Here is a 14776-nt window from a genome sequence, read left to right as displayed (position 1 = left end):
TCCTGTTTGTATTTTATGGCCTGACTGCAAAGTGGTTTCTGTTTCACAAAGGGATAGTATAACTGTAGTCAGAACCCTGAGGTACAGTGACACATTTTAAGAGGTTTTTTTTTCATTTATGGGTACAAGCATCAGTGTCAAAGCCAGCGTTTATTTCCAATCCCCAATTTATCCTCAAAGATGGTGGTGGTGGTGAGTTGCCATCTTGAACCGCTGCTGCCTAGCCCATGTGATGAAACACCCACAGTGCTTTTAGGGAGGGAGTTTTGGATTTGACCACACTTCTCTGGTTTAACATCACTTGGAGTACATCTCTCATGGTGTGTCAAGCTGGATTTGTAAAGTGCTTGGTGCCATTTGAATCTCCCTACAGCCTTTAAGAAAACCTGTTTGTTTGTGAAAGTGGATTATCTGTTTCAAGTTTTCAGAACGTTCAAAGCCTGCAGGTGGGTTTGTTACATGCTTAAAGCATGCTTTCTTTGGCACAGCAGTGCAAGTCGCAGTAGTATATCACGTATAGTGTCTGCAGTAAGCTCCGGGTCAAAAAGAGTCTTTAAATTAAATAATTTTCATCAGATGTATCTTTTTCTCACCCTCATTGCATCATTTTTGCCTCTATCTTAAAAGAGTTACCATTTTATATCTGAACCTAAAAAGCGAAATTAAAATTTAGGTTTTTCATAGAAACCTCTGACATTCCACTTGCCTGGCTGAGAATACAGTGAAGTAAGAAATAAAGGTCAAATAATATTATTGGGCTTATTTATAAGCAGCAATATCACCATAAGGTGTAATTTGATGTTTGGGAATACTGCTTATATTTATATTATCTTGATCATTGGGACAAGGTCACCCAGCTGTAATCACTTTGGTATTAACCTTTGCAAGGAGTTTATTTTGAGTTGGCATGATTATGATCTGCATAGTTTGTTTATAAAACTGTGGTCCAATATGCTTCAATCAACAATGCTCTTTATTTAACGCTCAGGAATGTTGTTTCATTTTTCTGTTGTTATATTTCATTGTCTTTGATAAAATAAGGGTAAATATAACAACACAATAGGTGGAATCTGTATTTCAACAAGGTCACTGTCAATAGTAAGTTAACATTTACTTAGCGCTTGCTTGTGTGCGAGTAGTTTTCCTTAGTTTACGGAAAATAATCTATTTAAAGCTTTGAAAAAATATATAGTGAGAGGATTCCTGCCAAAGTCTCCTGCTAACATTGGCAAAGGCTTTCAATATTATTGAATTTGCTGCTGGGACTGCTTCAGCTTTGCACGTAGAAATGTGGTTGCAAAACAAAATTACATATTTCCAAGATGCGTTTCTTGGGAGACTTGATTTTGGCAGTGTTAGATACATCAAACTGACGTAATCTTTCCATTGGCTTCAGTAAGATCCCAAAGTCTGTAGTGGCTCTTATTGATGAAAAACTTTTTTTTACTTTTCAAAACTTACTTTCTATTAGCTTCTAATGCACTAAATTGTTTTTCACATTTTCTGGATAGTGTCAGCAGACGTTCAATCTTCATTCAGACTACATTTAACATTTGACCACCACAGCACTTCACAAGTTTTGATCAACTTGTATTCACCTGTAACCTCTGTTATTTTAGTATGGATATTTATGATAACAGAACTTGAGAAATAGCAGGAGGAGTGGTAGACAGAGGGGAACCGGTGGATGTGGTGTTTTTAGATTTCCAAAAGGTGTTTGATAAGGTGCCTCATAAAAGGTTGCTGCAGAAGGTTAGGGTGCACAGAGTTGGGGGTAAGGTGCTAGCATGGTTAGAGGATTGGCTGTCTAATAGGAAGCAGAGAGTTGGTATCAATGGGTGCTATTCTGGTTGGCGGTTGGTGACTAGTGGAGTGCCGCAGGGATGAGTGCTGAGGCCTCAACTATTTAACAGTTATATAGATGATCTGGAGGAGGGGGCTGAGTGTAGGGTAATGAAATTTGCTGATGACACGAAGATGAATAGAAAAGCAAATTGCGTGGAAGGTGTGGAAAGTCTGCAGAGTGATCTGATAGGTTGAGCAAGTGGGCGAGGACCTGGCAGATGGAGTATAATGTTAGCAAGTGTGAGGTTACCCACTTTGGCAAAAATAATAGTAGGAGGAATTATTATTTAAAAGGCAAAAAGCTGCAGCATGCTACAGTGCAGAGGGACCTGGGGGTCCTTGTGCACGAGTCGCAAAAACCCAGTCTGCAGGTCCAGCAGGTGATCAAGAAGGCGAATGGAATGTTGGCCTTTATAGCGAGGGGGATAGAATATAAAAGCAGGGAGGTCTTGCTGCAACTGTACAGGGTACTGGTGAGGCTGCAGCTGGAGTACTGTGTGCAGTTTTGGTCGCTGCACTTGCAGAAGGATATATTGGCCTTGGAGGGAGTGCAGAGGAGGTTCACTAGGCCGATACCAGAGATGAGGGGGTTGGACTATGAAGAGAGACTAAATAGACTGGGTCTGTACTCGTTGGAGTTTGGAAAGATGAGGGGGGATCTTATAGAGACGTATAAGATAATGAAGGGGATGGATAGGGTAGAGGTAGAGAGATTCTTCCCCCTTAGAAAGGATAGCAGGACTAGAGGACACAGCCTCAAGAATGGTGCAGTTTAGATCAGAGTTGAGGAGGAACTTCTTCACTCAAAGGGTGGTGAATCTCTGGAATTCTCTGCCCGTTGAAGTGGTGGAGGCTGCCTCGCTAAATATATTTGTTACGGGTAGACAGGTTTTTGACAGACAAGGGAATTAAAGGTTATGGGGAGAAAGCGGGAAAGTGGAACTGATCCACTTCAGATCAGCCATGATCTTATTGAATGGCAGAGCAGGCTCGAAGGGCTAGATGGCCTACTCCTGCTCCTATTTCTTATGTTCTTATGTAAGTCATATGGCCCTTTGATCCTGCTTCACCATTCAGCAAGATCAGGACTCATCTGGTTTTGGCCTCAACTCCACTTTCCTATCCATAGCCTTACTAATTAAAAATCTGTCCACTTCTCCCTTAAATTAACTCAAAGTCCCAGCATCTGCCGTGCTCTGGGTAGTGAATTCCACAGACAAGTAATTTCTCCTCCATCTATGTTTAAATCTGCCACCCATTATCCTAAAATTATGACCTCTTGTTCTAGATTGCCATACAAGAGGAAACATCCTCGCCACATGTACCTGTTAATCTCCCTTATCATCTTATACACGTCAATTAGATCTTCCCTCATTCTTTAGACCAATTTCATTTCGTGAGACAAACCCCTCATCTATAGAATCAATCTAGTGAACCTTCAAGGCAATATTTTATTGCCCACCCAATTAGTTGCCTGCATGCTAAATTTCTGTGTCTCATGTAGGAGGACACACAGATCCCTCTGTACTACAGTCTCTCTCTTAAAATTTTTCATATCAAAGTTGATACAACATATTTACCCGTGTTATACTTCATCTGTCAAATCACTTAACCTATCTGTATCCCCTTGTATACTCTTTAGATGGATTTTTCTGGCTATTCCTGCCAGCAGGAGCTTATGGTAACGCTGAATTGGAACCTCCCCTCCCCCACTCAAATGAGCCGTACAAATTGCTGTTGACTTCGGTGGGACCAGAAGATCCTGTCGGTGGCCAAAAGCTCACCGCCTCTGGGGAGGACAGAAAATTCCAGCCTTTGTGTCCTCCTCAAAACTTGCTTTCTCACCTATTTTTGCATCATTAGCAAATCTTACTACTAATAATGGATTCTAGCATTTTTCTTAACCAGCCTTTAGTTTTGAGCTTTCTGTCTCCTTACTTTCTGTAATCAGAATGTTACAGCAGTTTTCCAAACTGCTGCCTAGTGACCTTTGGAGGATTGTAGCCAATACGTTCATTATCTCTGTAGCCTATTTTTTTGAGACCCTATAATTTAGACTTTTGGATCCCATTATTTTGTCTAGTACTTTTTATTCTTGTAACAATGATTGCTTTAAGATTTTCCCTTTTGTTCCATGATTCCCACCTATTATTTGGGATGCTTTTAGAGAAACGATAATGATATAAAATACTGTTCCAATCTGCTGCTTCTTTGTTTCCCATTATTAACTTCCCAAACTCGCCCCTGTAAGAGATCAATGTTTACTTTAGCTTCTCTCTTCCTTTTTATATATTTGTGAAAATTCTTAGTTTCTATTTTTATATTCTTTGCGACTTTATTCATGGGACATATTTTCTGCCTTTGTTTTAGTCAGCCATTGATGTTTTCTAATATTTTCCCAAATTTCAGCCCTATCAATAATCTTTGCATAATTGTATGCTTTTTCTTTCAGTTTGATCCAATTTTTAACTTTCTTAATTTGGTTGTGGATGGTTCATCTTCCTTTCTTTAATAACAGAATAATTACAAAGTGTTGTATTTGTAATATCTAATTATTTTAATTAGAAACTTGGTGTACTCATCATGAGTATTACCTGCATTTAAAAAAGGATTCCAACTCTTTTTGGGCTAAATTTAATTTTTTGTCCTGATCCTTATGGAGATCCATGTCACATCCATGTAAATGTACATGACTTTCCGGAGTGCCAGTAACCTCCATCAGCGGAGTGTTTCATTAGATCGTATCCAATTTAACTGATTTTGTCTCAGTGGCTTGATGACAATTACGTGAAAGTATCAGATTGTAAAATGGATGCTTCAAACTCCTGATACTTGTACCTGTGCCACTGAAATGTTACCTTCACGTTTTATTTTACTACTCTTTGACAATGCATTCCGAGCAGTCTAATTGTTATCCACCTTTCTCAGACAGGAATATCCAGATATCAGAAATATAAATGAGATGCTCCACTGAACACCTCTTCAACATTCATGAAAAATGCATTTAATATGGATGGTTTACGAACGCATAGTTCACTGTGAGCCACATGATACGGATGAACAGCTCTTGGTAGCAGATGTTTGATGTTGCTCCTGTTTGTGTCATAGCCTTGATCGCACTAACCACTAGCTAGAAAGAGATGCTTTCTTTGATTTAAATCAGATTTGTAATAGGAAGCGATAAGCATTCATCGTTCAGCCCGACATGAATCATGCAGTTCTGTTCAGTTCAACAGACTTCATGCCAATGAGATATTTTCGCATGGAAGTAACATTGCAAGATAAAGATAGCATTTGTTTTCATGTTGAAGTCTGTCCAGATTAGTTTTTGTGCATACATGTGATCAGAGTGTTCTTGTTTGACCCCAGGGAAACACTATTTCACTTGTGATGATTCTCAATAGACTTCCTCATTTTAGTGCCGGATTTACAGGGACACAATCTGCGTTTTCATCAGTATATCCGCAAAACAAAAATACTAAGTGCTTATTTGTTTTACATCTTCCATGCTGTATACACATGACATAAGCAGAGTTAACATCAGGAAATGCTGATATCAATTATTCGTCTTTGCTCTGGCTGGAACTTGACAGTCCATGCTTAAGGTATGGATTGTGATCTGTTATTCAGGGTGTTTTTCAGATTAGTACCATATATAGCTTCCTAAAATGTGTTCTGTTTCTGTGCAATGGGGAACAATGCAAAAACACAGGCACGGTATTTGATCAGACATTGTGTATTTATTTTAATGGGTTTGTTTAATTTGGCATTTTGTGTGTTTGTATTTCCTGCTCAAATTTATGAAACAAAAGCTATTTATTCTATTGGATTCTGTTAATTCACAATGCAACTTGAAGCACTTCAACAGCAAAGTACAGAGCAGTGTTTAAATTTTGATTTGTTTACTAAAGAAAAGTGTGCATTTTATACAGTACCTTTCATGTCCTTGGTGTGTGCCAAAGCAGTTATTGCCAATAAAGTACATTTGCTGCTGCAAAGGAAGAAAATAAGGTGACAGATCTGTCATACACCCAAAAACTGAATGCCTGCATCTTGCTTTTCAAGATGTGGATGTGCCGGCGTTGGACTGACGAAGGGGCTAACCCCAAAAGCTAGTGAGTGTACTATCAAATAAATCGGTTGGACTTAAATCTGGTGTTGTCAGACTTTTTACTCTTGCTTTTCAAGCCATTCTATTTACTTCCATTTGTGTGAAATGTGTACAATATGAACTGATCATTATTATTGCCATTGAGCTTGCAGTAGCAGCCCATATTTGTCTGGCTGGCTGCTGGTTTTGGTGGCATGCCGATCAGCCCTGCCAAGAAAGTGTTTGTTAGCATCAGCTGTGGCAAATGCTGCATGGAGTAGATTTCCCCCAAATGACTTTGAATTTAATTTGCATGTTAATAAAGCAATGTAATATGTTGCATGTGTAATTAGCGTTAACGGGTGAGAAGTAGGATGTGTGAGTTGATAAATGGAGAAACAACTGAGTATTTGTAGAGTGAAGCTAGCCTAAATTTAGGCTATTGTAATATAAGTAGACCTAGGCCTACAGATGCTAGATCCGAAAACTGAAAATATCTGAATACAATCAGCCCCAAGGGCTTCAAATAAAAGATACTCGCCCTGTAGTGGAAAGCCAATTAACGTTGTACTTAAAACTGCTAGCTTTGTGTTAGTTGTGTGATATAGTGCTCTAATAGATTTGTCGAATTGCTGATTGTTTGCAGCAGGAAAATCATCGGAAACTGCATTCAGGGTCTGAGAGATTCTGTGAGCAGTACCACAGGAGATCGATGACTTTGCTGTGAATCCACGTAGCTGTGTCTCCAATTCTTCCCACATGCATTACTGGAACATTCATTTAAAAGTCTTTTTCTATAGAAATCAGTCACTAGTTTGATAGTCTTTCTCTGGGTGAACCATCACAAAGCATTTCAATTTTTACTTGGTTTCCCTTAGCCATTTATTCATCTGATGAAGATGATCTGACAAGGCATTGCCGATGTTTTGCATTACAAAGATCTCTGGTGGCTTTAATTACAAATTTTATTTCATTGAATTGCGCTATAAGAATGAATCTTAACAGCAAAGTAGATTTTAAAATAGTAGAAATGCATTTCTAACAGCTCAGCCTTCTAATTAGACTAATTCATATCAAAAAGAAAGCACTTGCATTGAAATGCCAAACAATTTCACAAAACAGATTACACGATCATATGCTAATATTTAATTTGAAGCCCTTTATTTCGCTACAGCACCACTTAAAGTTGAGTATTGTTAGGTGGTACAGTGGTAGCACTGCTGCCTTGCAGCACCAGGGGGCCTGGGTACGATTCCCAGCTTGGGTCACTATCTGTGTGGAGTTTGCACATTCTCCCCATGTCTGCATTGGGTTTCCTCCTGGTGCTCCGGTTTCCTCCCATAGTCCAAAGATGCACTGGTTAGTTGAATTGGCCATGCTAAATTCTCCAAGTGTACCCGAACAGTGCCAGAATGTGGTGACACGGGGATTTTCACAGTAACTTCATTGCAGTGTGAATGCGACTAATAAATAAACTTTTAAACTTTGTTTTTAATATCCTCCTTAGTACACTTGTTACATGATTATTCTGTAGGGTTGAGTTGGACAGGTAGGCTTGTGCCAAATACCTTTGTTTTCTGCAGTTGTCCTTTGTAATGATTATGCTGCATCAATGCAACTAATATTCTCACCAGCTGACAAGGTTATCTGGTTTCTGATCTGTGTCCCATTGCTGAAGTCCCAGGTGTTTTTTTAGTGTAGAAGGGCATAGTGAATCCAATTCCGTGCCATTCCCCATTTCTCCAACAATACCAACGTTGTTGGTCCTGAGAAATTTGTACAAGATATTTGCTTATTCGTTGGAAGGATTACAAAAACAGTCTGTCCAAAAATGTACAGCTATTTTACCCGATCACATGGCCACTGGTTATCAATGGGTATGTGAGCTCAGTGTCCTATAATCATATAGAATAAAATCGCTACAGTGCAGAAGGAGGCCATTTGGCCCATCAAGTCTGCACCAAACACAATCCCACCCAGACCCTATTCCCGCAACCCCTCATATTTACCCTGCTAATCCCCCTAACACTAGGGTTAATTTAGAAGGCCAATCCACCTAACCCACTCATCTTGGGACTGAACAATATGAAGTGAACAATCCAAACTGTTTTGCATTGACTATTTCACAGGCTTAATGGGTTGCAATGACAACTGCAATGATGGCTGATTCATGAACACTTTGCCTGAAATAAGCCAGTTAGTTATGGAAACTATTACTTGAGTCCTAATAAAATGCAAGACAAGGTCGTCATTTTCTTTCTTACTCAGCAAATTGCTGCTGTATATGTTAATGTTCAGGGGATTTGAGCAAGACTGGCAAGACCAGCATCTGTTGCCCATTGCTAATTGTCCTTGAGAAGGTGTTGGTGCACCGCCAACCTAAATCACTACACTTCATCTGGTGTATGATACACCCACTGTGCTGTTAGGAAGAGCGTTCCAGATTTTTGACCCAGCAACAGTGAAGGTACAGCGATTATAGTTCCAAGTGTGTGGCTTGGAGGGGGAACTTGTAGCTGGTGATGTTCCTATGAATCTGCTGCCTTTGTCCTTCTAGAAGATAGAGGTCACAGGTTTGGAAAGTGTGCTGAAGGAGGCTTTGCAAGCCCATTGCATCTTATGTATGGTATTCACTGCTGCCACCGTGTATTGGTGGAGGGATGAATGTTTGAGGTGGTGAATGGGGTGTTGATCAAGTACGTTGTTTTGTCCTAGATGGTGTCAAGCTTCTTTGAGTGCTGTCATCCTGGCAAGTGGAAAATATTCCATCACACTCCTGATTTGTCCCTTAGATGGAAGCCAGGCTTTGCGGAGTCAGAAGGTAAATTACCCACTACAGAATTCCTAGCCCCTAATCTGCTCTTGCAGCCACAGTATTTACATGTCTTGTCCAATTCTGGTCAATGGTAATTCCCAAGCATGTTGATAGTGGGGGAATTGTGATGACAGTGCCATTGAATATCAAGAGACATGGTTAGATTTAATCTTAATGGTAATCGTTGCCTGACACCATAATTCTTACTTGCTGCTTACCATCCCAAGCTTGAATGTCGTCCAGGTCTTGCTGTCTATAGACAGAGTTGGGAATGATACCAAGTTGAGATAGATTTTTGATTGACAAGGGAGTCAAGAGTTATGTGGGGGGCAGGTAGGAAAGTGGAATTAAGACCATTGTCAGATCAGCCATGACCTTACTAAATGACGGAGCAGGTTCAAGGGACGAATGACCTACTCCCATTTCTTATGTTCTAGCACTGTGTGATCATCAGCAGCTATCCCTATTTGTGACCTTACAATGGTTTAAAAAGGTTGTAAATGAAGCAGCTGCAGACAGATGGGCCTAGGACACAACTCCTGAGGAACTCCTACAGTGATGTCCTGGGGCTGAGATAATTGATCTCCGACAAGGAAGCTAGTGTTTCTTTTCAGCTTCTTGTCAGGCTCATGACTTGTAACTGTTCTTTGGAAAATTAATACAGACATTCAGCCCTTCAAGGTACATCCTAATCCCCATTTTCCAGCCTTCTCTCACTGCCCTGAATACAGCTTTTGATCTATAATTATAAAATTAAAATCAAGTAATCCATTCACTGTAGTTAATGGTTAAATTTACTAAATATACATATATTTTCTCACTTTGTCCACCTCTCATATCTACAGAGAATGATCCAAACTTATAGGAAATATGTACAGCATGCATACCATTAAAAGAACTAAACATCACTGTCAGTGATATTAAATACAAGTTAGTTCTTCCAATCTTGCAATACACAAGGACAGCATTACATTTGCTGATGATACACTTGAGTATTTAACCCTGTTGGGATGAAACCGTAGTTATGAAGAACAACTGAATAATCTAGTTATTTGGAGTGTGTTTTACATTGTGGGGAAAACAGTGATTTATGGTCCATATCCAAGACTATAATTCTGTGAATGTGTCTTTTTTTAAAATGATAAATGCAATGCAGGAGACAAGTGAATTTGTTTTCAAGTGGCAAAACAGTCAATTTAGGTTATCTTAGACGCAGTGGGCAGCAGACACAGCAGCATGAAATCTCTTTGCCTTTGATTATACTTAAATAGTGATGCTAATTACCTTGATGTATTCTTAATGGTGCTAGCAAATGTATGCTATTGTCATTATGTTTTCAAGAATTTAAATGCCATTGTAAATATTTTTATCATTGGAAGTTGTATCTTGAATCATCCAAGCCATAAAAATGGGACTTTTTGCATGCTTATAAGAAACAGGAACAACAGTGGTGCATTTGACCCCTGGCGCCTGCTCTGTCATTCGGTCAGATCATTGCTGATCTGATTTGTAGCCCCATAACTCTTGACTCTCATTTAATCAAAAATCTGTTTAATTCAGCTTTGACTATGTTCAATGATGCAGCTTCTATTGCTCTCCATGGAAAAGAATTCCAAAGACTAACAACCTTTTTATGGAGTAGACAGAAATGGGTCATTTTCCAGTTAGTAGGATGTAACAAGTAGTGTGCCACAGGGATCAGTGCAGATGCCTCAACTGTGTATGATTCATATAAGCGATTTGGGTGAAGTGACTGATGTTTTGGTTGCTAAATTTGTTGATGATGCAAAGATAGGTAGGAAAGTAAGTTGTGAAGAGGATAATTTTCTTCTTTTAAGGTGCAAGGATCAAGGTTTAAAAGATATGTATGAGACAAGTTTTTTTTAACAGAGGGTAGTGGGTGCCTGGAACCCGCTATTGGGGGAGATAGTGGAGGCAGATACAATAGTGACATCTGAGGGACTTCTTGACAAATGCATGAATTGCTTGGGAATAGAAGGGAAATGGTCCCCAGAAGGGTAGGGGATGTTAGTTCAGATGGGCAGTATGGTCAGTGCTGGGCTAAAGGGCCTGTTCCTGTGCTGTAATTTTCTTTATTCTCCTTTGTTCTTTTAAGGACTTGAGGCTACAAAAAGAATATGAATAGATTAGGTGAGTGGGCAAAGATCTGAAAAATGAAGCATAATGTGGGGAAATATGAGGTTGAATGTTTTGGAAAGGTGTATAAGAACATAAGAACATAAGAAATAGGAGCAGGAGTAGGCCAACTAGCCCTTCGAGCCTGCCCCGCCATTCAATAAGATCATGGCTGATCTGTCGTGGCTCAGTTCCACATTCCCGCCCTCTCCCCATAACCCTTAATCCCCTCTCTCATCAAAAACCCATCAACCCATCAATAAAAACATATATAAATGGTAAGAGATTGCAGAGCCCTGAGGTGCAGATAGATCAGTGTGTCATAGTGCATGCATCGCAAAAGATTAGCATGCAAGTGCACAAGTAATTAGGAAAGCTAATTCCAAGAGGAATTGAATACAAGAGTAGGAGATTAGGCTTCAGTTATACAAGGCATTGGTGAGACCACATCTGAAGTATCTGTACATTACTGGTCTCCTTATTTAAGGAAAGATGTAAATGCATTGGAAGCAGTTCAGAGAAGCTTTACTACATTAATACCTGGAATGGGCATGAGGAAATGCTGAACTAAACTTCATCCCCCAAATTTAGACGAGTAAGAGCCAACTTGATTGAATCATGTAAGACCCTGAGGGGACTTGACAGGGTGGATATGGAAATGTTTTCTCCTTTGGGAGGATCTAGAACTAGTTTTAAATGAACAACCCCTTTTTTTAAAACTGAATGAGGCAAATTATTTCTGAGGGCTGCAAGGCTTTGAAATTCTCTTTTCTCACAAGATGGTTAGGTTAGTCTTTGAATGTCCTTAAAATAGATTCTTGATAAACAAGGGGGTGAGGGGTAGGCAGAAATGTGAAATCGACATTAAAATTAGATCAGTCGTGGTCTTATTGAATGGCGAAACAGACTTGAGAAGCCAAGTGGCTTAATCCTGCTCCCACTTCTTGCGTTTGTATCTCTAGACATAAATAGGAGAACCCTTGTTTTAAAGTTGTGCGTTATAGTTCTAGATTCACCACGAGGGAAAACCTGCTCTTGCATCCATTCTGTCAATTCCACTCCGAATCGTGTATGTTTTAGTAAGATCATCTCTCATTCTCCCAAACTCCAATTGGCTACTCCTGCTGAACCTTAAAGTCAACCAATTCATTCTGAGAATTAGCTGGTGAATTTTCTGAAGTGCTTCCAATGCAAATATGTCTCTGAGTAAGGTGAGTAAAACAGTACACAGTACTCAAGATGTGGGGTCTCACCAATACCCTGTACAGTTGCAGCAAGACCCCTCTACTTTTATACCCCATCCCTCTTGCAATAAAGGCCAGCATTCCACTTGCCTTCCTAATTATACGCTGTACCTGCATGCTAATCACGTGTGCAGTGTGTAATTCTCAGGGGCTTTAATCTAAAATTCTACAAGCATTCTTAGGAATTGAACAATCAATTAGGTTATACATACCATGCCCACAGTTAGTAAGGCACTTTTCTCTCCACGAGAGAACCAAATACACTGCGTCATTCTGCTGTTTGCTTCATATATCCTCTATCCAAGTCTCTGCACAACAGCAGGTTTTATTTGGCTATGGGTATCACAGTTACCTACCTGAGTATTTAGCAAAAGCTGCCGTCGTACTCAAATTTGTAATATTCCTTATTATATCACAAAATATCTATTATTTGCTGACATTGAGCTTCAGGGTAGTTCTGAGGCAGTGCTGCCTTTGCAATGAGAAATTATGCATGTTCAGGTTTGTGTAAGAGATCATGTTACTATTCAATAAAGAATAATTCTCCTGAACAATACCTCTCCTTCAGTGCCATTAAGTGGTTGTGCGTTAATTTGCATTTGTGAGTCCTAACTTTACCCATATTGGTTACTGTTGTATGACAACTGTGACTACACTTCAGAAGTAATTCATTGTTTGAAAAGCACTTTGGTATATATTGAGATTGCAATAAGGTACTATAATACATTGCTTCTGAGTAACTGTAACCAGGCCATGTAATCTTGAGGGATGGATTCAGTGAGGTTACAATATTTCGGAATTAATTTACAATGCTGCTTTGTAAGGTACTGACATCCTTCCCCAAAAACAGATCAAAACATGACGAGGGTATCTTGATTTGAAGTCTGCTCTTTAGAAAGTGTAAAATCAATGACAGCCAGAAATGAGCAGGATGTTATTCAGCATTCGTCAGTGCAGATGTTCATTCACTGCACCCAGATTTGGCATCAGCTCCAGATGAATCAGAACACCCGTACCATGGGTGCAGCCCAATGCTGTAAATGATCTCCTCTTTGTGGTATGATTAGTAAATTACATGTGCAGCTTAAAAAGGAAAAGCACTTCCCTGAAGTGCACCCTACCTTTTTCAAAGAAACCTGGAGTTCAGAATTAAAGGCATTATCCTTGCCTTCATTCAGTCTTTTTTAGCACAATAAAGGGAATAAGTCTCATCATGTGGGATTCTCTGAATAGTGTGATGATGTTCCTTTGGTAATTTGTAAGCTTAGTGTTGCTGTGGGTTAATATATTTGTGTATTGATTGTATCTATGATTAAAAAAGTGATCCAAAATTTTTCCATTGCATCAATCAGAACAAGCAATTTTGTTCTATTTCCTATGCAACACTGAATTATTCATGTTTTTGAGCAATTTGCAGGCTTTGTTTTTGATTTTTTCCAGATGTGTGTATTCCAGCTGTCAAATTTCAAATAACTCATTCTCAAAGGTGAAAACTGATGACGCTTTCAGCCTGAATGCTATGCTTTAAAAAAACTCATGTCCTAATTATGATGATTTGTTTTTATTTTGCTGTTCATATCTAAAAGGCACTGAATTCCTTTAAGAATAAGGCACCTGTATATAAAGTGTCAGTAACCTTGCTCTCTAATCATCACCAAGAGGAAAGATCATACTCACTTTTTAATAATGGTTTAAAATTAGCAAAATTTTACTGCTGAATTTACACTGCCAACCTCGCTAAATAGGTGAAGACCCTTTTGACTTGAGCCTTGGATTTTAAACATTGCTTATCTGAAATTATGCTAATTGCCTAGAGCCCACTGCACAAATAGCTGTGTAGGAGTTGTAGGATTGGAGTGTTTCCAGATTAAGGGCCACATGTGATTGTAGTTTATATCCTGATCATCCTAATTTAGGACATTGAGGCTGACAGTGCCTTTTTGGCAGTTGTCAATCCATACAATAACTCCTTAATGAGATTCTATCGTAGATTAAAGGAAATCTCTGTTTCTTCTGTGACTTTGTTTGGTTTCAACTGGATCAAAGGAAAAGAGAATGGATTCACATCTGTACAGCACCTTCTATAATCTCAGTTCCAAAGTGCTATACCATGAGTGCAGCCCAATGCTATAAACGATTTGTAAATTATGTTCCAAAGTGCTATACAGCCAAAGAAATATTTTTGAAGTGTGTACACCATTGTAATGTGCAATGATCAATTTGCATATTGCAAGACCACATAAACAGCAATTTAATAACTGGCCAAATAAATGTTGTTGGTGATGTTAATTTAGGCATGAATACTATTGAGGATACTTCTGCTCTTCAATTAGTGTCTTACCTGCATTGAGACTGGAGAGTGAACCTTGTTTAATGTCTTATCTGAACAGTGACAACTCTTGAGTGCAGCACTTCTTGAGTATTTCACTATTGTGTCGGCATAGATTGTGCAGTGAAATTTCTGAGGTGGGACTTGAACCCAAAACCTAGAAACATAGAATCCCTACATTGCAGGAGGTCAATTGGCCCATCATGCCTGCACCAACCACAATCCCACCCAGGCCCTATCTCCATAATCCCACATATTTACCCTGCTAATCCCCTAATCAACCTAACCCGCACATTTTTGGATTGTAGGAGGTAACT

General features: G+C 39.2%; 1 protein-coding gene across 6 annotated transcripts in view; it reads left to right on the top strand.

The window, feature by feature from the left end:
- The window catches only part of fam110b (family with sequence similarity 110 member B), a 140866-nt gene that overhangs the window by 101649 nt on the left and 24441 nt on the right, over positions 1 to 14776 (top strand). Inside the window, exon 3 of one of the 6 annotated variants that reach the window (XM_080194198.1) lies at positions 8651 to 8756. The exons of the other annotated variants lie outside the window; for them this stretch is intronic. The gene's annotated coding sequence lies outside the window, so the exon portion shown is untranslated. The remainder of the gene's footprint in view (positions 1 to 8650; positions 8757 to 14776) is intronic. 6 annotated transcript variants of the gene reach the window in all.

The sequence above is a fragment of the Carcharhinus amblyrhynchos genome, chromosome 8 (genome assembly GCF_965287045.1).
Source record: "Carcharhinus amblyrhynchos chromosome 8, sCarAmb.v2.hapA, whole genome shotgun sequence".
NCBI lineage: Eukaryota > Metazoa > Chordata > Chondrichthyes > Carcharhiniformes > Carcharhinidae > Carcharhinus > Carcharhinus amblyrhynchos.
The sequence above is the reverse complement of the archived record's forward strand: the minus strand, read 5'-3'. Positions and strand labels throughout refer to the sequence as shown.